Source organism: Ahaetulla prasina, chromosome 9, assembly GCF_028640845.1.
Source record: "Ahaetulla prasina isolate Xishuangbanna chromosome 9, ASM2864084v1, whole genome shotgun sequence".
Lineage (NCBI taxonomy): Eukaryota > Metazoa > Chordata > Lepidosauria > Squamata > Colubridae > Ahaetulla > Ahaetulla prasina.
Window position 1 is genome coordinate 19815912 of NC_080547.1, and position 21908 is coordinate 19837819.

The 21908-nt window shown below is 40.6% G+C and overlaps 1 protein-coding gene across 9 annotated transcripts in view; it reads left to right on the forward strand.

Moving 5' to 3' along the window:
- The first annotated feature begins 770 nt into the window (after positions 1–770).
- The window catches only part of ARHGAP32 (Rho GTPase activating protein 32), a 200145-nt gene continuing 179007 nt past the window's right edge, over positions 771–21908 (forward strand). For 7 of the 9 annotated variants that reach the window (XM_058194899.1, XM_058194901.1, XM_058194906.1 and 4 more), the window contains exon 1: positions 771–1109. The gene's annotated coding sequence lies outside the window, so the exon portion shown is untranslated. The remainder of the gene's footprint in view (positions 1110–21908) is intronic. The other 2 variants (XM_058194903.1, XM_058194908.1) reach the window with 2 other exon arrangements.

Genomic DNA, 21908 nt, shown 5'->3' on the forward strand with positions numbered 1-21908 from the left:
CCCCTTCCATCCTCTCTCTCTCTCTCCCTCCTCTGCCCCTCCCTCCCTCTCCGCACTATCTGCCCCAACCTCCCCTTCCATCCTCTCTCTCTCTCCCTCCTCTGCCCCTCCCTCCCTCTCCGCACTATCTGCCCCAACCTCCCCTTCCATCCTCTCTCTCTCCCCTCCTCTGCCCCTCCTCCCTCTCCCGCACTATCTTTCCCAACCTCCCCTTCCATCCTCTCTCTCTCTCCCCTCCTCTGCCCCTCCTCCCTCTCCTGCACTATCTGCCCCAACCTCCCCTTCCATCCTCTCTCTCTCCCTCCCTCTGCCCCTCCCTCCCTCTCCCACTATCTGCCCCAACCTCCCCTTCCATCCTCTCTCTCTCTCTCTCTTCCTCTGCCCCTCCCTCCCTCTCCCACTATCTGCCCCAACCTCCCCTTCCATCCTCTCTCTCTCCTCCTCTGCCCCTCCCTCCCTCTCCCGCACTATCTGCCCCAACCTCCCCTTCCATCCTCTCTCTCTCTCCCCTCCCTCTCCTCCCTCTCCTGCACCATCTGCCCCAACCTGCCCCCTTCCATCCTCTCTCTCCCCTCCCTCTGCCCCTCCCTCCCCTCTCCCGCACTATCCTCTGAGCCCCCCCGCATCCCAGAAGCATCGCCGCACGTTGGAACGTGAGGGGGCGGGGCTTCGGAAGCGCGCGGCCCCGCCTCCCCCTGGCCCCCCTCAGCCGCCGCCGCCGCCGCGCGAGGGGGCGTGGGCTGCGCGCGCCTGCGCCCTGGCCCTCGCCCGCCACCGTTGCCTCGTTGCGGCTCCTTCTCTTCCTCAGAGGCGAAGGTGGCGGACGGGCTCCGCGGCTCTGAGGGTTTCTGAGGGCTTCGACTCCCCCCCACTTGGCCGTTTCTTCCTTCCTTCCTTCCTTCCTCCTCCTCGGCCTTCCCCTCTGCGGCTTCTCCCCATCGGGCTCCCCTCAGCTTTCCCCTCCGCCGAGCCCCGGCCCCGAGCCGGGATGCGCCTCGCCGCCCCGCGCTGCCTGGAGGCGGCCGCGGCGAGGAGGCGGCGCGGGTGAAAGCAGCCCCGGAGCAGCGTCGGCGGCCAGAAGGGAGCAGCGTCCCCTCGACCCGGCGGAGGTAAGCGAGCGAGCGGGCGGGGGCGGACCTCGGCGCCCGTTTCCATGCGGCAGCCCCGCTGCTCTCTCTTCCCCCGAAGGTCGGGCTGGGCTGGCTGGGGCGGGAGTGGTGGTGGGGGCTGTAGGAGGATGGGAGTTGTAGTCTCCTCCCGCAAATCCCTTAGCAGGAAACCCCCAAACCTGGCTAGTTTTCACCTTCTCCCACCCCTTTTTAAAAAAAATTGCTTTAGGACTTTCTGGAAGAGGGGGCTGGCGTTGGGGGAGGGAAAGAGAAGGGAGGGAGAGAAGGATGGGGAGGGGAGAGAGAGAGGGAGACCCCCCACCACCACCACCCCGATTCCTTAACGGCTGGCTCTTTTGTCAGGTTTCGCGCAAAGCACGCTTTCTCCCCCCACCAGCCATTGTGTGTATGTGTGCGTTTGTGTGTGTGTGTTGTGTGTGTATGGTTGGAGGTTGGGGAGGGGGGCGGGAGAAAAGGTGGGGAGGGAAAGGGACGACATTCCTTGATCCGCAGCCGCCTTTTCCCCACAGCTTTTCCTCTGATGGGTGGGGGGCGAGAGACAGGACCCTTTTCCCCATCCTTGACAATGAGCCATGAGACCCCCCCACCCTTAAAAACGCTTTTGGGTCCAGCTGGGTTGCCTCTCTATCCAAGGATGGACTCTTATTGGAGCATGAAGCTGGGGTGGGTGGCTTCGTATCTACCAATGTTGCTTTGACTTTGCGGAAGGAAGGGTCTCGGGGATCCCCAAGGGGGGGAAGGAGGGAACGACCCCAGACCACCATGCACAGATCTGCAGCTTCGAAATGCTGAGCTGGAGTGAGGTGGAGTGGGGAGGGGGAGAGAAAAGCTTGAAACTAGGCCTTGGGTTCAAAACCTGCAGTGGGGTTGCTTTCCCTCTTTAGTGTATGCTGCCCAGGATTGAGTAGGAGCTACGCATGGGGTAATCTTGATTCTGATTCCCTTTGTGGTTGTCCGTCCCACCACCCTCCCCTTAATAAAGTGAGGGGGTTTACTGGCTCAGTAACAACCTTTGCAAAAGGTAGGCTGGCCGCTGCTCTCCGCAGGGTTTTCCTTGAATCGGGGATTGCGATGCCTGGTGGGTTGCTTGAATCAAGCTAGGCAGGGCTTTTGGCTGAGATGCTGCTGCTGCTACCTGGGTGATGGGGGAGATGGTTGCCTATAGCTTGGACCAAGGAAATAACAAAAGACTCATGCGGCACCCTAGAGATTTATTATGACGTAGGTATCTTGCGGACGACACTCTACTTCACCGGACACATGGGCCGTCGTCGTGACGGAATTGCGTACATAAAACGGTAGCTTGGAGCTGCGTTGCATAGTAATGCTTGCCTGGTTCTGTTGAAGGGCCAAGGATTTATGGCTTTGAATGACTCTTTCAGCATGTTCCTTTGTGACTATTCCTTGAATGAGCTTTGGCACATAAAACCTTAAGAGAGAATTCCAGCTACTGCACAAAGCTTAATAAACATGTTTGTTTATTGTATGTTCCTGTGGATTGTGTGGAAAATAAAAGACTTCCATGGAGCTGGGCAGTCTCATCTAGTGATGAGGATTACTTTCAGTTAAGTTGGAATCGGATATTGCAGTTTTAAGGCTGCCTTGGCAGTATGGCCATTCAAACACTCCCTTTTGCTAAATCGTGTTCAGTTAGGATTTGGCTGCACATTTACTGAAGTTCTATGACATCTAGATCTCAATCATTCTATAATCCAGCTTTTAAATATAGATGCTGAAAATCCATTGATTAAAAAATGACAGAATAGTTGATTTCCCACACTAGCAGCAATTAGACTAGATGATAATCTGGTCTAATCCAACGTCATAGTTCTCGGACTGACCTCTTTAGAACCTTAACATTAATTATATTGAAGTTACATGCTTGGACCCCTTCTCCATTCTTTCTCCTGCACATTCTTGCTTTGAAGGAAAGATGTCTCTTAGGACTTTCCCTAGAGTTCCAAATACAAAAGTCTGGTCTGGCAAAAGATATCCTTCCAGAGGTGTCATGATGGGACAGATAAGGATGTCACATTGTGAAGGTGTGACCAGGGATTAATTCATATTCAACTAGGTTCCACAGATGTTTGGGGCTTGGGAAAGCACAAGGAGATTGGTTGTATACCTTTAGGTGAAAGTAACTTCCCTGTTTTTTTGAGAGTCTTATTTCTCTAGGGATGGGTGGGTAAGTGGAGAATGATGTCACTGCTGAGGCAGTGACACTTGAAAGTTTTGTTGGAATAGTCATGAATGGCTTTGTGGTCCCTGGAGTTCTGTCAGGCCCTAAAATAAGGACATTGCTTTACAATCAAAGGACATCTACTCAGTACTATGCGGTAATAATTCTAAGAGATTCTTGAGAAGTGCCGCTAAGAAAGTTGATGTAAGACTCTGCAGGCAAGTGCTGAATGAGTGAAAGAGGAAGGGTATTCTAGAATGTGCTAATGCAGCCATAAAACATTATAATTGTGGCTTCTATCGTAATAGGGAGAAATTCCTTCATAAGCAGTTGTGTCCTTCCTGAGTGCTGCAATGAACAGAGGCTAACAAAGAACCTGTGCCATTTCCTGAATCTGCTGTTCATTCTAATTATGTGCAATGAATGCAGTGTCTTGAACTGATGCTTTTTAATCTTTTCTGTTCAAGAAGCTTTACATAAAAAAGTTCTTAGGCTTCCAATAAGCATTGCAAAGAGTCTGTTTTGTTGATGGATAAATACAATGTTTCCATTGCTTTATTTTTTTTGTTTTCTCAAAATGTTTAATGTACAGGACTCCATTTGAAACAAAAGTTCTAAGTCCTAAGAGACATCTATCTTTCCTTCAAAGCAAGAATGTGCAGGAAACAATTGAAACAAAAGTTTCAAATGAAAGTTGCTTCCTTTTTGTTGTTTGGAGAAGAGAGTGAAACAAAGTTTTGAAGTACTTTGTTGCTCATTTAAGCCTCTTAGCATCACATGAAATAAATATATTGAATGACGATGACAATAAGATTTGTGTATAATTACAATCCATAGAAAATATGTTAGTATTGTGTGGTGGTTTGTGAAAGGGGAGCTTTTGATATTCATGATATAATAGCTAAAATCCTGTGAGAGGATGCATACAAATAGATTTTGAACTAAATGTATAGAGCATAAATGGAATTTTTTATGTTTGGGCACCTTGTTACCATCTGGAAATAACATTCAAAGTTGAGAATTTTGAATGGACAGGAATATCTACCTTAACAAAACCCCATTCTGTATATATTTGAGCAATTTTTGGTCTTGGCAATTATCAAACACTAACTCTTATATATACAGTATATGGATAAATGTACAAATACATGTACAAATACAGCCTCATTAGGATTGTCACTAATACCACTGATGGTTCAGGCAACCACATTTTAATTGGGAGGCTCCTTAACTGGGTATGTATTTGCAGAGGTATAATAATTCACTGCAGCTTTTTGGTAAACACCTTCTTCATGCAATTCTTGTAGCATTTTACGGATATTTTTACCAAAGCAATGATGTTGATAAGCAATATATTTTATTTGCTAATACTTCAATGCTGCAGATCATTTATGTGAATGAACTGTGTCATTTTCATTGATTGTGAAAAAGAAAAAAACCTGGGTGATCTGGATTTCTGTTTGGAAGATTTCCAATCAGTCGATATGACATTCAATAGCAATATCATTTAGACTTATATACCGCTTCATAGTGCTTTACAGCGCTCTCTAAGTGGTTTACAGAGTTAGCACTCAACAATCTGGGTCCTCATTTTTACCAATCTCGGAAGGATGGAATTAAAGGACTGTAAATCTTTCATTTTTTTAAAAAAAAATATTATAATGCTTTGCTAAGAAGTAAAAAAAAAAGATGGAAGCTGCTTGCAGCATGGGATAAGTTCCTTGATATATTTATACATCTACAACCTTTTGAAACAGGGCTGACTCATTTGGGAAGAAGAAACACACCTTCTGCTTGCAGAGGTTGCTGTAGGTGGATTTAAATGAAGCCCAAGTCACTTTGTTGGTCATAGTACTTCAGGTTCACGATAGTTCTAAAGGATTCACAAACTTTCTCTGTTTGACACAGACAGAATTGTAAGCAACAATATGATCTGTTTGGCTTTGTCTCAGCATGTCAGGAACCACAATACTGTGGTTCGTAAATTACGATTTGAGTCATAGCATAATGTGCTAACCTAGCCCAGTTGTGGTTGTTACATTATAGCACGCCAGGTAAACTATGGCTTTGCACAAAACATGATCCTGATCAGAGGAACATGATCCTGATCCCTATAAGAGGAAGATATGAAGGTATTTTGCTTGTTTTACTCCTCCCAAATGAATCCTTTGGGAAAGGGGAAGAGAGAGGGACGATCCTCACAATGGTTTGTAGCATCTTTGTCTCCTTCGCTGCTGGAAACCAGATCTGAAGTTGTATGTCGGTGGCACATTAGCCACGCACAAGAATGGTGTTGTCGCAAATATTTTATATCATAATCCTGTTTGTTCCACATCCTCTCTCTTGCACACAATACGCCGAGACAGTGAGAAGATCCCCTAGCACCTGTTTTGTTAGAGCTCCGTAGTCTTGGGAAGTACACAGGGAATAATTGTTGCCCGCAGTCTCATACCTTTCATAGATTTTTTTTTTCCCTCAAGGCAGATTCACAAGCTGCTGTGCCAGTCTCAAATGCTCTTTTCCTGGGCAAGAAAATAAAGAGGGTGTTGGCTAGCTCATTGGCCTCAGCCAAGTTTAGAGGAAGCAGATTTTGTAGACCCATCTTATCCTGGCTGTGGGCCACAGTGCAGCATGGAAAAAGTCTTGACTGCTCCGATGCCCTTTTCCGGAAGAGAAACAAAGATACCATTGAGAACTCTGCATATTTGGTTGGAATCACGGAGAGTTGGAAACAGGGTTTTTCACTATTTCCATTGCTACTAGAAGTTCATTATCAGGGAAGGTACAACCATTTTGATCCAAAAGATATTCATTAAAACATTCAATCTTGCCCACGAAGGCAAATACAGGGAACTTTCCACCAGGGATTTGACATGCTGATAACTCTTGGTTTCTTGAAATGATGAAAGGGGTGGATGATTGTAAGTAAACAAAGGATAAATCCTAATAGGCAGCCAGTTTGGTCTAGTGGTTGAGGCACCAGACTTGAAACTGGGAGACTGTGAGCTCTAGTGCTGCCTTAGGCATGAAGTCTGCTCGGTGACCTTGGTGGGCCAGTCACTGTTTCCCATCCCTAGGAAGAAAAAGACAAACTACTAGTGAAAAACGTAGCCAAGAAAAAACTGCAGAGGTTTCTGCAGGCAGTTTCCGGGACTTAACACTGATCTGAAGGTACACAAACACACACACACACACACACCCTAGATAGAGGGAGAACCACTTTAATAAAAAAGTGGTCTCCCTATATCTAGGAATACTGTAATCAAGGTTGTCAGCTGAGTCTGTTATCAAGAGCATAGGTCAGCTTTGGCAAGGAATGCTAACCATCTAAATCATTTATAGCTGAAATCATTTTCTGCTAGCAATAAACCAGCTGGAAAACCCCAGTATCAAGGTCATATTTTTGACCATGGAAGATTACAGGTAATCCTGGGTTTATGATGGGTAATTGGGACAGGAGTTGCTGTCACTAAGCAACACAGTTATAGTGGGATGTCAGGTGATTGTGCATCAGTTCTGATGGGTCCAGTTGCCACCGTTAAGTGAATCTGTACAAGTTGTAAAGCAAGAAAAAAAGGTGGCTGCCATTTGCAGCCTCCTGCCAGCTTCATCATGGACTTCGTTTGATAGAAACCAGCAAGGACCACATGAGTGGATATGCTGCAGCGGCCAGAACTCTGAAGATTGGTTGTAAGTACCACACTTTCAGTGCCATCGCAAGTTTGAACAGTAGCTAAAATTAAGGAAAGCTACCTGTACCGGATGATTTTGGATCAATAATTCCCTCTTAGCCCAAACCAAGAAGCCAAACATGGCAGTTTTTGTAAATCATTATATAGTGTTGTTATTCATGGAGGAAAGGTATAACAGAAAACTAAGGACTGAGAATAACTAAAATAATATAAGGATGGTCTTAAAAATAAAAATAAATTGGGATAAATTAAGGGAGGCTAAATGGAATCGTATGTTCCTTGCTCTTCAAAGGCTGTTGGTTCACTGAAACTTAGAAGAGCTAATCAGTAATAATGATCCAAAGTTAGATAGAATTATGGTCTGACATTTTTGTTTCTGAAATAATAATTAGGTTTGCATGCGGCCTGATTCTCAACAACTTTACTTCCTAATTTCCAGTAATATTTTATGCTATTTTAAAAAATTTGTTCAAAGCATTAAGACAATTTCGCTCATGCTAATATGATGTAGTAAATATTTACATTAAAGCTGAAGGACAAAATGTTTCATATACTGCAACTGTGAAAACTCTTATATCTGGCTATTAGAATTTACCTTGCAAAATACACTTTTTTTTTTACTTTGGTAAAATTGAATATAGGCAAACACTAAATCAGAGAGTCACCAATTCAGAATGCATAACTTCCAAATCATCAGTCTTATTATTGCAATGTAAATGTAAGTACTTATAAAATGGCAAAATATTTTATATTGTATTAGTGGCAACTATCTTATATACTGCATTATTATGTAAAAGCCCATCCATACGGTAGATAAGATGTCCCTTAAGTTTTAACAAAGATTTCATGAAAAATGTTCCACCTGTGGCTACATTTTTCATGTTATATATATATATATATATATATATATATATATATATATATATATATATATATATATATATATATATATATATATATATATATATATATATATATATATATATATATTTGTGGATAAACCCATCCACAAATAAGCATTCTGGGTGCATTTTGGCATCTTAAAATTCTCAGCTTATTTGTGGGTATGTACTTAAATTAAGAGGATTGTTCATATGTTGTTGATATAATTTCTCATATATATTGAAGCAATGGCATTCCCTCCCTCCCTTTCATTACCTTTGCTTTATACATGCATTTTGACTCGTTGTACAACTATATTGGTTGACTGCTATATCAAGAAAAATGATTCAGCATACATATCCAATTAGTAATCATGCATTTCTCTGCTCTAGTGTTGATGAGTTTCTTTGAAATATATGAGTAATAATTCCCTGCTGTCGGAAAACGTTTTCCATGCTTTATAAATATTGTCAACTATGTTTGCAATAAATAACATGTATGTGGCTTGTCGTTGTCTATGGCTACCATCTTTTTGCATATTCTTCTGTAGGCTAGCCCAGGGGTCTCCAACCTTGGCAACTTTAAGACTTGTGGACTTCAACTCCCAGAGTTCCTTAGCCAGCAAATCCCCTGGGCTAGATGCCATCCTGAATTGACATTTTGAAAGGATGGCTGTCATGTTAAATGTTGGCAGAATTCCTGTGTCCTCAGATTTGCAAGAAATAGGAAGATGAAAGCTTCCTATTTCTGTTTGGTGGTAATCCTGAAAATGAATTTGAAGGAGGGTGTACAAATTCCAACCAGTTTTTTGGTTTGATGTAGCAAATCAAATTTAATTTAAAAAGTTTAACCAATTTAAGATTTGATTGAATCCTTTTGAACTGAATCTTTATACCGTCCTTCTTTAAAAGTCCCCATAACACCTTCATTTTGATGAATGGAATTTGCAGATTAATTCATTCGTTTCAGAACTGTAAATATTTTTTTTTCCTACTGTCCAGTTCATGCCATACAGGGATATTATTTTTAATAATGCAAATCAATCCACTGCAGGATGAAGGCCTTGTCATTGAAACTAATGGACTAAATCTACCATGATGCTCCAGTATGGATTTGTAGATATTTTTTAGCTTTCTAGTTTAGAGCTGAGAGAATGTGATTAGCTCAAAGTTACTCCGCCATCTTCACTGCCTAAGGGAGGATTAGAATCTGGATCTCTCTGCTCATAAACCAGCAATTTCTCCATTATACCATACTGGCTCTCATGTAGTGGTATATGTACTTAAAAATGACTTTATTGTTATCTTTCAGGTAGGTAAATTTAATTAGCATCTACCAATATTATATTTGTCGACGTGTATACAATTGATTTTAAGAAGCTGTGAAACAAATAAAATATGATTTGGTATTCCTAGTAAAACAGTAAGGCTTGCATCACTCACAAATTTAAAGAGTGGAACGTAATATATGAAAAGAGAGTAAACAATCTGAAGGAAAATAATGGTTTCAAAGTATGGACCAACACTGGGTTCATCTGCTTATCTGTGTATAAGCTATGAGAGATTTATAACTGATGACTAAAAAAACATCAAAGGAGATTCTAGGGGGTTTATCGTTAAATGATGCATACACAAGTTTTGGATGTAGCACTTAATTATTGTAATGGATGCATTTTTGTTCCATTAGGAAAAAAAGGTAACAAAGGAATTGTTTGTTAAGTACCATAGAACTGGCCATAATAGCTCTGGTGACCTTTAAATCTTAGCGGCTCTGGATCTGCAGGAAGATTTGGAGTAACTGCCAAGAGTTGAGATCTGGTTTTCAATCCCTTTTTATTTTCTTACTGTAATTTTCTTCCTGGAATATGTTAATGCCACGGTCTTCTCATTTGGACACACTGAGCGCCCTTTCAGTTAGCAATATTCTAGCTTGACTGTTGCCCCTACCCCACCCCAAAAAAACTCGCACAGAGTATTTTTTATCCAAAAAATATTGTCGAAGCATTTTCACAGAGTGAAATGCGATTCCTTCTGGTGGATTTTAATGAAGTCATCACGATTTTCAGTGGCAAATGTCACTTCTGCGAAAAGGATATAGGAATCTCTCTGGAAAAGTAACATTTTTTTTCTAAACAGATCCCAAATAAGAATTGAACAACTTCTGTGGCTATGTACGGAGTGAATACAATGAATAGCAAGACCACTTGTAGGTTTTAGAGTAAAGGTGTGCAAAATGTTTCAGTGTTGAAATGGGATGTTGTCACCTCGTGAGAAGTCAGATTTATCAGATTAACAGAGTTGGAAGGGACCTTGTACTGTAGGTCATCTAGTCCAACCCCCCTGCTTAGGCAGAAAACCCTACACCACTTGGGACAAATGGTTATCCTACATCTTCTTAAAAACTTCCAGTGTTGGAGCATTCACAACTTCTGGAGGCAAGTTGTTCCACTGATTAATTGTTCGCACTATCAGGAAATTTCTCCTTAGTTCTAAGTTGCTTCTCTCCTTGATTAGTTTCTACATATTGCTTCTTGTCCTGTCCTCAGGTGCTTTGGAGAATAGCTTGACTCCCTCTTCTTTGTGGCAGCCCCTGAGATACTGGAACATGGCTATCATGTCACCCCTGATCCTTTTTTTAATCAAACTAGACATACCCAGTTCCTGCAACTGTTCTTCGTATGTTTTAGCCTCCAGTCCCCTAATCATTTTTGTTGCTCTTCTCTGCACTTTTTCTAGAGTCTCAACAACTTTTTAATAGTGTGGTGACCAAAACTGAATGCATCTGAGTTCAATCTCTGCCGCTTTCCTAGTTCCAAAATGGGGAGCAAACCCAGGATTTAATTTTTCTGTTTTACCTTCCTAATCATTCCAAGCGTGATTTGGACTGAACTGAAACAGAAATGGGGCTCTTTCTCTTTGCTTGACCTTAACTGCTTTGTAACAGACGGATAAAAAGATTTTACTCTTAAATGGTGACACTTCCATGCCAATTTAAGGTCTGCATTCAGTTTTATAAATGTTTGTTCCCTCCATTCTTCCTTAGAAGGCTAAGAGGACCTGGCTTAGAAAGTCCAGCCTGCAAAAATTAGAGATTTAGGATTTAACTTGTACAACCTATTTTTGGGGGGAGTTGGCACATTTCATAAACATAACAAAATCTCTATCTGCAAATATTCAACTGTGCCAAAAGATAAACCCATTTGTTTTCCTTTCCTTGTGAAAAGGGAAGTACTCTGAAGCTCTGAAAAACAAAATCAAAGCAAGGCACTGTTTGGGGAAGAACCGTAGACCAAACTGTGAACCCAAGCACCTGGCTATCTAATGTGGCAGAGTAAATTCCAAGCCAGATAATTTTATACGCTCAGGTTTTGCCTCAGCCCATCGGGCAGATGGCATTCCTCCCAAAATGGAAGGACTTTCATTTAGAATATGTAACACTTCCCTAATAATGGTACAGGTTTTCCTACCTTCCTAAACAATTTCCTGCAATTCAACTTACTCGAGATTTTCTGGCTTTCGTGCTTTTTGAAATCAGACTTCTTCCCTCTGATACATTGGCAGGTAGGTTTGGTGGAGCCAGGTTAGAAGGGCAGGCTGATCATTGCTTTTCCTGATTTTGGGGATTGTGGTCTTGAGCTAATGTAAGTATGAGGTTTTGAAACTTTTAAAGTAATATTAATCACGATGGCATAGGTTCAGAGTCTGTTAGTTATCTAGGATTGAAGCCACATTCTTTCCTGAGACCTGTGCTCTTGTTTGCTCTATGTATGCCTAATCAGATGGAACCCTGGTACATGTAAGGCTAAACCTTAAACCTGTTTTGTAATGGCTGTAGGCATTTATTGCATAATTTCTATTCACATTTGCTGGGAGATGTCGTTGCCTTAAATTAAATTCTATCTTCTTATTGTTTGTAATTGCTCTTCCAGAGCGCTTGTGTAAAAATTAAAAACGCTTTGCTCCGGGTGCTGTCTTTCTCAGATGGTGAGTTGATGAACAAAAATTTCTTGCTCAACTTGTAAGAAGTTTCTAAGGTTTCTAAATAAATAGGTGGTAATTTGAAGAGGGGGAAAAAAAAGGTTGCATTTTTGGTTATGTGTGTTTGTGCATCTCTACCAACACTGAGCTGGTTCTTTGCTACTACTCAAGAATCCATTTGGACTCCTTTCTTGGCTTGGTTTTTGTTTATCAGTTGAAAACGACGGTACTGGAAACTGACTTAAAACTGGTCCTCACACTTACGACCATTGCAGCATCCCAGAGTTCACATGAACACCATTTGCAACCTTCCATCCAGCTTCGGCAAGGAAAGTCAGGATTTGCCCCATAACCGTAGCAAAAGAAGATTGGTAAAATTGACTCACTTAACAACTGCCTTGTTTAGTATCTGACGTTCCAATCCCAATTGTTGTTGTAAACTGAGGATTTATCTGTCAACTAAATTGATTCTCACTATACTTGCCTAGAGTGCTTTAATGAATCTTTTTTTAAAAAAATTTTAAATTTTATTTGCATTTATATCGCGCCCTTCTCCGAAGACTCAGGGTGGCTTACACTATGTTAGCAATAGTCTTCATTCTATTTGTATATTTATATACAAAGTCAACTTATTGCCCCCAACAATCTGGGTCCTTATTTTACCTACCTTATAAAGGATGGAAGGCTGAGTCAACCTTGGGCCTGGTGGGACTAGAACCTGCAGTAATTGCAGGCAGCTGCTGTTAATAACAGACTGTCTTACCAGTCTGAGCCACAGAGGCCCATATCTTAAAATATCTTAAAATATTACTTAGCATATGTTCATGCTGTTTGTGAGGATTTCGGTAAGTGTGTACTCAACAAATCTGTGGTGTTAGCCTTATGAATTTGGATGCCTTTTAAATTAACAAATGGCAAAATTTTGGAGAAAATGAGAATTTCCTTTGAAGTATTTCCATATTCCTATTGCTACTTTTGGAAAAGTGCAGGAAAGATATCTCTATGACTGAATAGTCAAAGTACATGGCCTTTAGGCAGCCACCTTAGAATGTCTAAATTAAAACTGCACTACAATTCTGTATTCACAGAATTAAGAATAAAGCTCTGATCTCGACTACTTTAAAGGGACTGCCTTTTTCCTATCTGGTTGCCTTTTGCAGCTGCTGCCTGGTGGTGGGAAAAGACCCAACTGCACGAAAGAATAGTGCACAGGTCTCTTTCTATGTGTGCCCTCACGCCTTCCAAAGCGCTTTTCTGAAATCCAAGTCTAAACAATTGTGTCACCCTATTGCCTGTGGCAACTGGCAGCAATACTTCCAGATTGGGTTCAGTGTGCTAAGCCATATTGTAGTTTGTTCCAGTTTTGCTGAATGCGAATCGACGTGATTGGCAAACTATATTTTACAATTTAGCACACTTACGTCTGTGCTTTAATAACTACAGCACTATTATGCTTCCTAGCATTGGATATTAGCTTTTAATTGTGAAGATGCAGTTTCTGAAGGAAAAGGTGGGAGATGTGCAAGACCTAATGGCTATACATTAATTTTTAAAGTTAAGTTCTTGATTGTTTGAAGGCCATATTATCATCATCATTGTTTCTTAATAATTCATATCATTTGAAATCCCAGAATGACCTTGGGTTTCTGGATTCTTTGAAGTATCAGAGATTATTCTCTAGTGCATGGCTACAAATTGGATCTAATGTACATTGTAGAGAAATTTGGAGGTGCATTTTTAATCCATTTGTCTGGCAGACTCTGGTTGCACTATTAGGAGAAAGAAAGAGAAAACGTGGGATTTCCCATCAATTTTCCTCATTATGTAAAATTTTATGCCCTTCTCTTGTCTTCCATTCATTGCTTTTTAAACAACCCATTACCAGTCTTCTGATAATGTTGTTGCCCTTTGTGGTACTCTTGCAATTCCTGCTTGAAATGTAGTGAAAATGGCCTTGGCAGTTTAATTATGACCCCTTCTTTAAGGTGTGCGCCCATCTCTGTGTAAGTGTGTTTTAGCGGCTACAGCACATTAAGAGGAAGCTTCCTTCAAGCTCTAACGTATTCTCAAGGTTTTTTTACTGGGTACACACACTATCAGCACACCTGAGAGAGAAATGTTGTGATTCAGTGTATCAGTTTAGAACAGGGGTCTCCAACCTTGGTCTCTTTAAGACTTGTGGACTTCAACTCCCAGAGTTCCTCAACCAGCTTTGCTGGCTGAGGGACTCTGGGAGTTGAAGTCCACAAGTCTTAAAGGGACCAAGGTTGGAGACCCCTGCTTTAGAAGTTCATCATTTTATAGATTGGAGTCATCTTTTTAGAACCAAATCCTCTACCACTAGATTTGGCTCCAAAACAGTAGATTGCTCTTTACTTTCAATAGCTCTGCCATTCACCCACCCACCCGCCTATCCATCCATCCATCCATCCATCCATCCATCCATCCATCCATCCATCCTGGAAGCTTGGAACAGCGCCTCTTGTATAACATTGGGAAAGCTTGATATTTTTCACAGCTCGTCTTTCATCTTGCAACATGTGGAATAGTAGTGTCTAATGATCCAGAGTTATTTTGACATGCTGTCTTTGGTGTTAAATCTTCTATTTTTAATCTGTTTTTTTTTTTTGCATCAAAGCTTAAACCATTTGAATAGATGTAAGTATTAGGCATGTTTAAAATTGTGAGCTGTGTACGTGGCTCTTATGCATAGGCTTTGAAATGTAGATTTGAGATGGGGGTGGGTTTCTCCTCCGAACTGTATCTTATATGCACGTTTAAGAAGAGGTCACTCCTTGAGCGTGAGAAAAAGAAGCATTTTGAATTGCAAAAGAGTGGTCCTTGTCTTTTTGAAATGTTTTGTGAACAGCTGAACACGATAATACGCAGTGTTATGGTCAGCTACCCCCTTGTGTTTGGCAATTTCAACCTTGGAATAGCGATGTTTCCTGCTGTTAATTAAAACAGGGATGTGTGCATTGTGAGCGTCCAAAAATAATTTAACATTCCCAAACTTAAAAATGTTGAGGAGGTAGATTTAAAACTGAACAATCACTGGAAGTTTGGGAAGTTAAGGTAGTATTTTAAAAAGGATGCTTTTACAATTTCTTTTTATGACAGTACTATACAAGGATAAATAGTGTTTCATATTCGTATATAAAAGGAGGAACTGGTTTCTTAGGCACAAGACTATTATCTGTTATTAAACTCTCCATCAAACTGATGAATTAATTTCTAATTCCTGAATGTGTATATTATATTGTTTTAAGACTCTTATATAGTGGTAACTCAGCCTGTAAAGAAGGTTAGACTTAAGTGCTTATAACTGGCCCCAATTTGTTCAATGAATTCCATGACCTGTGCTTAGATCATATTCATGTCTCACAATTCCTCTTTTATTTCTTGAGAATTACCATTCGGATATCAGAAAAACAGGTGTCCTGTTTTTTTTTTTTTTATGAAGGCTGCCTTGTTTTAAGAAGAAAAATTCACCCCAGCCAAGTTTATAAAGTCATTTTATAGCTTAAATTTAGTTTTAAATGGGTTTTTTATTCTTATTTTAGTTTTTATGCCATATATTGAATAAGTTTTTTATACTGTTCTTAATCTGTATTATATGCATTTTATTGGCTGTGAACCGCCCTGAGTCCTTCGGGAGAAGGGTGGTATACAAATTGAATAAATAAATAAATAAATAAATTTACATGATTTATTGTTTGTGTTTTGTTGGTAATTATAATGCGTTATAGGAGCTTATGTTTGTTATGGATAAAAACTGGAAATTTGGATAATATCTAAGGAAAATCAAACTATCGGAGCATTAGTCTACAACCAGGGGTCTCCAGCCTTGGCAACTTTAAGATTTGTGGTCTTCAACTCCCAGAATTCCTCAGCTAGGAGGCTGAGGAATTCTGGGAGTTGAAGACCACAAGTCGTAAAGTTGCCAAGGTTGGAGACATCTGATCTATGACTATGGGATTCCAGATAACTTTTATCCTATTGTAGTTAGGGATGATTGCTAATTGGAATCTAGAATGAGTAAAAAAAAAACCCACATCATACCTAAATTACATTCAGTTGCATCAGCCACTAATTTAGCCACTTATATCGGTGAAGGGATGCTTCTGACCATTTTCCCCTCCCTGTTTATAAGCCTGCACAGGAAGCTTTTTAGCACTGATTCCTGACATTCCCCATAAATTAACCTGCATGCTTTGGAACGAGAAGCCTTGAGCATTTCATACAGAATCAATACATGCATTTGTGTATAAATGTACGCTCTTAAAACGACCAGGAATTTAAGGGGCTGGGGAGGAAATGCTGAAATGGCCTTCTTCCTTTATAGATTTTATGATTTGAATCTGAAAAACGAGTGTCGTACTGTAAAAGGCATGAGGAAACCTTTGTGACAACTGACATAATCGTATAAGCGACTTATCAAGTGAGCCTTAAAAGCTTTATATATGAGTAATGTATCCAAGGCATTTATTGAAATGGAAATACTGTCAATCACAGAGAGCAGGGGTGTCAAACTCGATTTCATTGAGGGCCGCATCAGGGTTGTGTTTGACTTGGGGGTGGGGGAATGGGGTGGGTGTGGCCAGGGTGGGCATGGCCAGCTTGATGTCACTCATGTCGGGAGGGCGCTTGTGCTGTCCCGAGTACTCTGCCAGTGAAAACAGGCTTCCGAGCTCTGTTTCCAGCTGCAGCAGCCACCTGCAACCCTTGTGTGGCCCTCCTGAACTCCGATTTTCCCTGGCAGAGGCACTGCGGGCCAGTCCCTTGCTGTTTCCAGGGTGGTCCCGCGAGCCAGATCTAAACACCCCGCGGGCCGGATTGGGTCTTGAGTTCGACACCCCTGACATAGAGCATCCCAGCCCCTACAGCTGATATTTTGTACAAGCAGATTTTACTGTTCAATTTAAAATGGCATTTCTATTTATTTTTATCTATTCCAATCTGCAACTACAGTATAATTCTCACTATAATACCAGTTGCTCCAGCTAGTGAGAGTGTCAGGCCAGCCTTTTCTGAGCTCAGAAACAAAACAGCACCAGGCCTGTTTAATACTTGGCGGAGAGACTGCTGTAGAAGTGTTATATAAGGCTAAATATTCTGGGGTGAACCAGAAAAGCTTTTGAAAGAAGGTAATAGCAAGAAAAACTGAATGAAATAGCCATGGCTTTGCTTGGAGTTGAGAGAGAATTGAAGACAGCCTTATCTTCTAAAACAGGGGTCCCCAAACTGTGGGCCACCGCCCACTACCAGGCTGTGGCCTGTTGGCCACCAGGCCACGTGAGAGTGGCTGGGCAGTGCATATTTGTGTGTGTGTGTGTGTGCGCGCGCAATTCCTCACTCACACTAGTGACTGCGAACATCTTATGGGCGCTAGTGTCGCAGCGAGCATCACGTGGATGCTCACAACTCTGTTTGCATCACCCTTGCAGTCCTGTTCACTCGTGCACATGTGTATGTAAAGGCGCCTGCCTCTCCCCTTCCTCCGGGCCACCAATCCAGAAAGGTTGGGGAACTCTGTTCTAAAAATGATCGTTTAGCCGGTATTAGAAAACGAGACAAGAAATCTGGGGTAAACTTTGATGAATCGATATCTAGAATCAAGCAGCAATTTAGTATTCTCAGGTTTATGAATAAGAAAAGTGCAGTTGCTCATTGAAGAAGAACACTGCTATTTGTCTTGCTAACAAGACATTGTCTCTGTTTTAGAACAAAAATATTAAGGGCTTCAATGCAGTGAAATGATCCTGGCTGGAGTTTTTCTAAGATTTTCAAACATCGAGTGTATACTTATTTCCAAGGATATTTGACATTTAATGGTATTTTAGTTTTATACATACCGGTAATAGGTAAGACATCCTAGATCAGATTCTAGCAAATCGTTGAAAAAGAACAGAGGCTGAATTCTCTCTCCCTTACTTTCAAGTACTACAGTTTATGAATAGTGTCGAGTGACTAGTGGTATTTTCAGTCAGGCTGGGAGCTTCATCCAAACAGATTTATTCAGGCATTTATTCGACACTAATAATTTATTGAACTTGTGCGCTACGCTACTGTCAACCAATTCCAGGTGGCTCCCAACAATAAAAAAAAATTGCAACCAAATTAAAAAGAAATTAAAGATAAAACATTGGGAGGGCTCATTCTCCTTCATCCACCCAAAATCCTGGGTGAAGAAATTTCCATTGAAAAAATGTTGTGACTAAAGTATCCTGATTTAGGGTTATTGCCGGGTACAATAATCCTGTTTAGTTTTAGTTAAGCCCTTCCCTTGAAGCTGTGCGAGATACAGATCCCCCTTTCTGCTTATATAAAGTATCTCACACTGTGTAAACAGTACAAAAAAAGTTTGATTATTTGATTTCTTTCCCGGATTGCTGGGTTGTAAACTTTCAAGAAAAATATTCCACTGGTTAATTTGCCTGAATCTGTGATGTTTTCCAAGCCCAAGATACTTATTCCCAAGGGTAGTGTGGGGAAAGGATTATACAAACAGCGAGATGGATATTCCTAGAAGCTGTTTGAACATCTTCCTCCCAATGGAGAATGAGGATTTAAGTCCCAGAGCTTCACTAGGGGATATAAATCCTTGGGAGAGCCTCTTGGTCGGAATGGCGGAACACAAGTTTGCTAATGAATCTCCTCTGATTCTTCCTTATTTCCTTGAGCGTCCATTGTATTATTTTGCCTTACAAATGAAATATCAACTTCCTAATCCGCTGTGCATGTAGTGCTCAGTGGCTAAAATGCTGAGCTTGTCGATTGAATGATTGGCAGTTCAGCGGTTCGAATCTCTAGTGCCGCCTAATGGGGTGAGCTCCCGTTACTTGTCCCAGCTTCTGCCAGCCTAGCAGTTTGAAAGCACGTAAAAATGCAAATAGAAAAATAGGGACCATCTTTGGCGGGAAGGTAACCTTTGGCATTGAGTCATGCCGGCCACATGACCACGGAGATGTCTTCAGACAGCACTGGCTCTTCGGCTTAGAAATGAAGATGAACACTGCCCCCTAGAGTCGGGAACGACTAGCAAATATGTGTGAGGGGAACCTTCACCTTTAATCCTCTGTGCATTACCATCTTGTTTGCTGTAGATATCACTATTAAAAAATGTATATTGGTTTCTCATTAATTCATATTTTAAGGCATCCTTCCTTAATTTGGAGTCCTTCAGGCATTTTGAGTGTCAGTTTCCAGACTTTGAAGCCAGCGTGAGTTGCAATAGGAATTCTGGGTGTTGAAGTATCGATCATATCTACGGCCACCAGTCTGGAACAAAGCTGAAAATCTTCATATGAATTAAAATTAATTTGTTGTATATAAATGTCTATGTGTTATTGTCTGGCATGAATAAGTGCAGCAAATTGATTATCTTTCATCTCCCATAGCTTGATCTGATAGGTGATAAGACATAAATTTGACAAACTGAAATGGAGAAAATTCTAGTTCCAGTTATTTGTGAAATAACCTTTTCTTTATTTTCTATTATGTTATTCTTTTTTCCTCTTAAATGTAATTTTTTTGATTAATTTAAGTCAAAGTTTGTGTATACTAAATGCCCATATTATGATTCTCTAAATGTGTTGTAACTCCTTCGTTGGTTTTTATTATATTGATTCATTCTGCTGTCTGGTCTGCTTGGTTTTTCTGTGTTGAAGCTAACGTCCTATTAAAATTCAGATTATGCACAGATTCCTTTCATATTACAATGCCCATTTAGTGCAGACTGGAGTACAAGTTATAGTGGATAATATTCGTGAAACAGCTCTTCAGTTGGCTTGGAATCTGTTTGAAATTCAAAGATGGTTTTTTTTGCATTATTTGGGTAGCAATAACTCAAAGCCATCTAAACTTCTGATGCCTGTGTCAGTAACCATTGTCATAATTAGCAGGTTCTTTATTCTTGTGTATTGTTGACTCATGAAGGGTCAGTGGTGCCCTCTGAGCTTGCTTGTTTTCTTGCAGACGTTTCATTACCCAAACTAGGTAACATCATCAGTGCTACTGTAGAAAGGAGTGCAGTTTATATTCTGGCGACTTGCCTGTCAGTGTTGGTGGTGGTGGGGGGATCGTCCTAGAGATTCTTGGGTTGGGCTGTTTGTTGTTGGCTTCTTTGGCAGTTTCTTGATTGGGGTATTTGTTTCCTTGGTGGTTGGTGTGAATTTAACCTTGGAATTCATCTGTGCTGATTATTGGTGGAGAGGAGTCTTTTTGTTCCTTTGGATTATTCTTGACCAGGGATGTCAAACTCGCGGCCCGGATGTGTCATGTGTTGGCCACGCCCACCCCCGTTTTAGCAAAGGGGGAAAATGTGATACGTCACGTCACGACGTGTTGTCGCGAGTCTGACATCTCTGTTCTTGACTCACCAGCCTCTTCTTGTTTCTGATGTTCCAGAAATGTTAGAAAGAACTTTAGAATTATGGTATTCAGTATTCTGCTTGTATTATTTGATATTGTTCTGCAGAATTCTCTGTTCAGGATAAGATGGTTTGTAGTTTTTAGTCCAAGTAACTCTTATTCTCTGGAATAGAATCTTCTCTTCATGATAGTGTTAAAACCAGTGGTGAGTTCCTAGTCATTAAATACATCCTACCTGCCAGAAATGTAACACATTGTCGTAGTGTCATTATGAAGAATGATATTAAAATGCACAAGGGAGGATGAGAAATATTTCTAAGCTATCCAAAGGCTGGAATATGGCAGCTGCTCTTAATTTAGGGCAATGCAGAAACTATTTATCTTTTACTCTTTCTTCAGTGAAGCAAAAAAAGCACAATGACTCTGAGAAGCCAGCATTTTAAGAATGTTGTGTCATAAAATGCAGTGAACCGGTAGTTATCTAAATCTGTGTCAGCAAGATTCCTTATGGATTCCAGTCTCGGGTGCTGTGAGTGTATATTGGAATATATTTTAGATTGACACTCAAAATAATGTGTAATATATGTTTCTTATCTTGTTCCTTTTTATCAAGATTTTGTTCTGTGGTGGGGAGAGAATGAGTGGAAAGACAAATATTCAATTCTAGAATTACTATAAATACCTTCTTGGCTTATGCAAAAATCTATTTTCAATGTTGATATAACAATAGGTATCAGTAGAGTTTACTCTTGTAGTTGCTCTTGTTTGTATTTCCAGGAGATGTTGGTTTATTAACCTAAACCTGATGTAGTCCTTCCGGCAAATTCTGCAGGCTTTTTTTTTTTGAGGTGAACAAGAGGTTTTTGGAGCATGAGTTGCTAATGGAACAGATGGGTATTTTCTACTATCGTGAGCAACCTTGAACAGCTGTTAAAGGCATTAAGATTGTTCTGCACTGCTAACAAAGTATGAAATGCATATTTGCTCCTAATATACTTTTCAATAACGGCATAATGAATCTTATCCAATTTTAAACTCATCAGCCTTTTGTTTCCATGAATTTCTTTTTGAATCAGCGTGTATTCTAGAGTTTTACAATATTATTCTCTGTGTGATCTGCAGTTTTTGAAACTGTTATTGGTGATGCTGTTCAGTGTTTATATGCTAATCTTACATTTCATGTTTAATAAAGATATAACAAATGACAAATTTGAGTGTCCTAATATTTCTAAAGAATGTTGACTAGAGAAATCTGGTCTAACACAAATGAAACAAACACTGAACAAATGCTGAACCAGGTTGCCTGTGGTCGATTATTTTTTATTTATTGCAGATTTTTTTTTTGTAAGCTGCCTAGAGTCATTGTTCAAGTTGAGTGCCCATATGCATTGTTTAAATAAGACAAAAGTAAATTAAAACGTGTATTAACATGGTAAGCTCCAGTAACCTCCTACTGATGATAGGAGAGAAGGAAGATAATTTTCTGAGCTAGCAATCATTGTCTTTAACCTCTGAAACTTGAATGCTGTAGGGAAACAAATTTTGAACATTAAGGAACAAAGATGCTTGTAATATACAAAGCTCTTGTTTTCCTTGAAGACTGCCTCATGGAGATTTATGCAAGTTAGCAGTGAAGAGGCAAAATTAATGACGGTATAATATTTTTTCAAATACG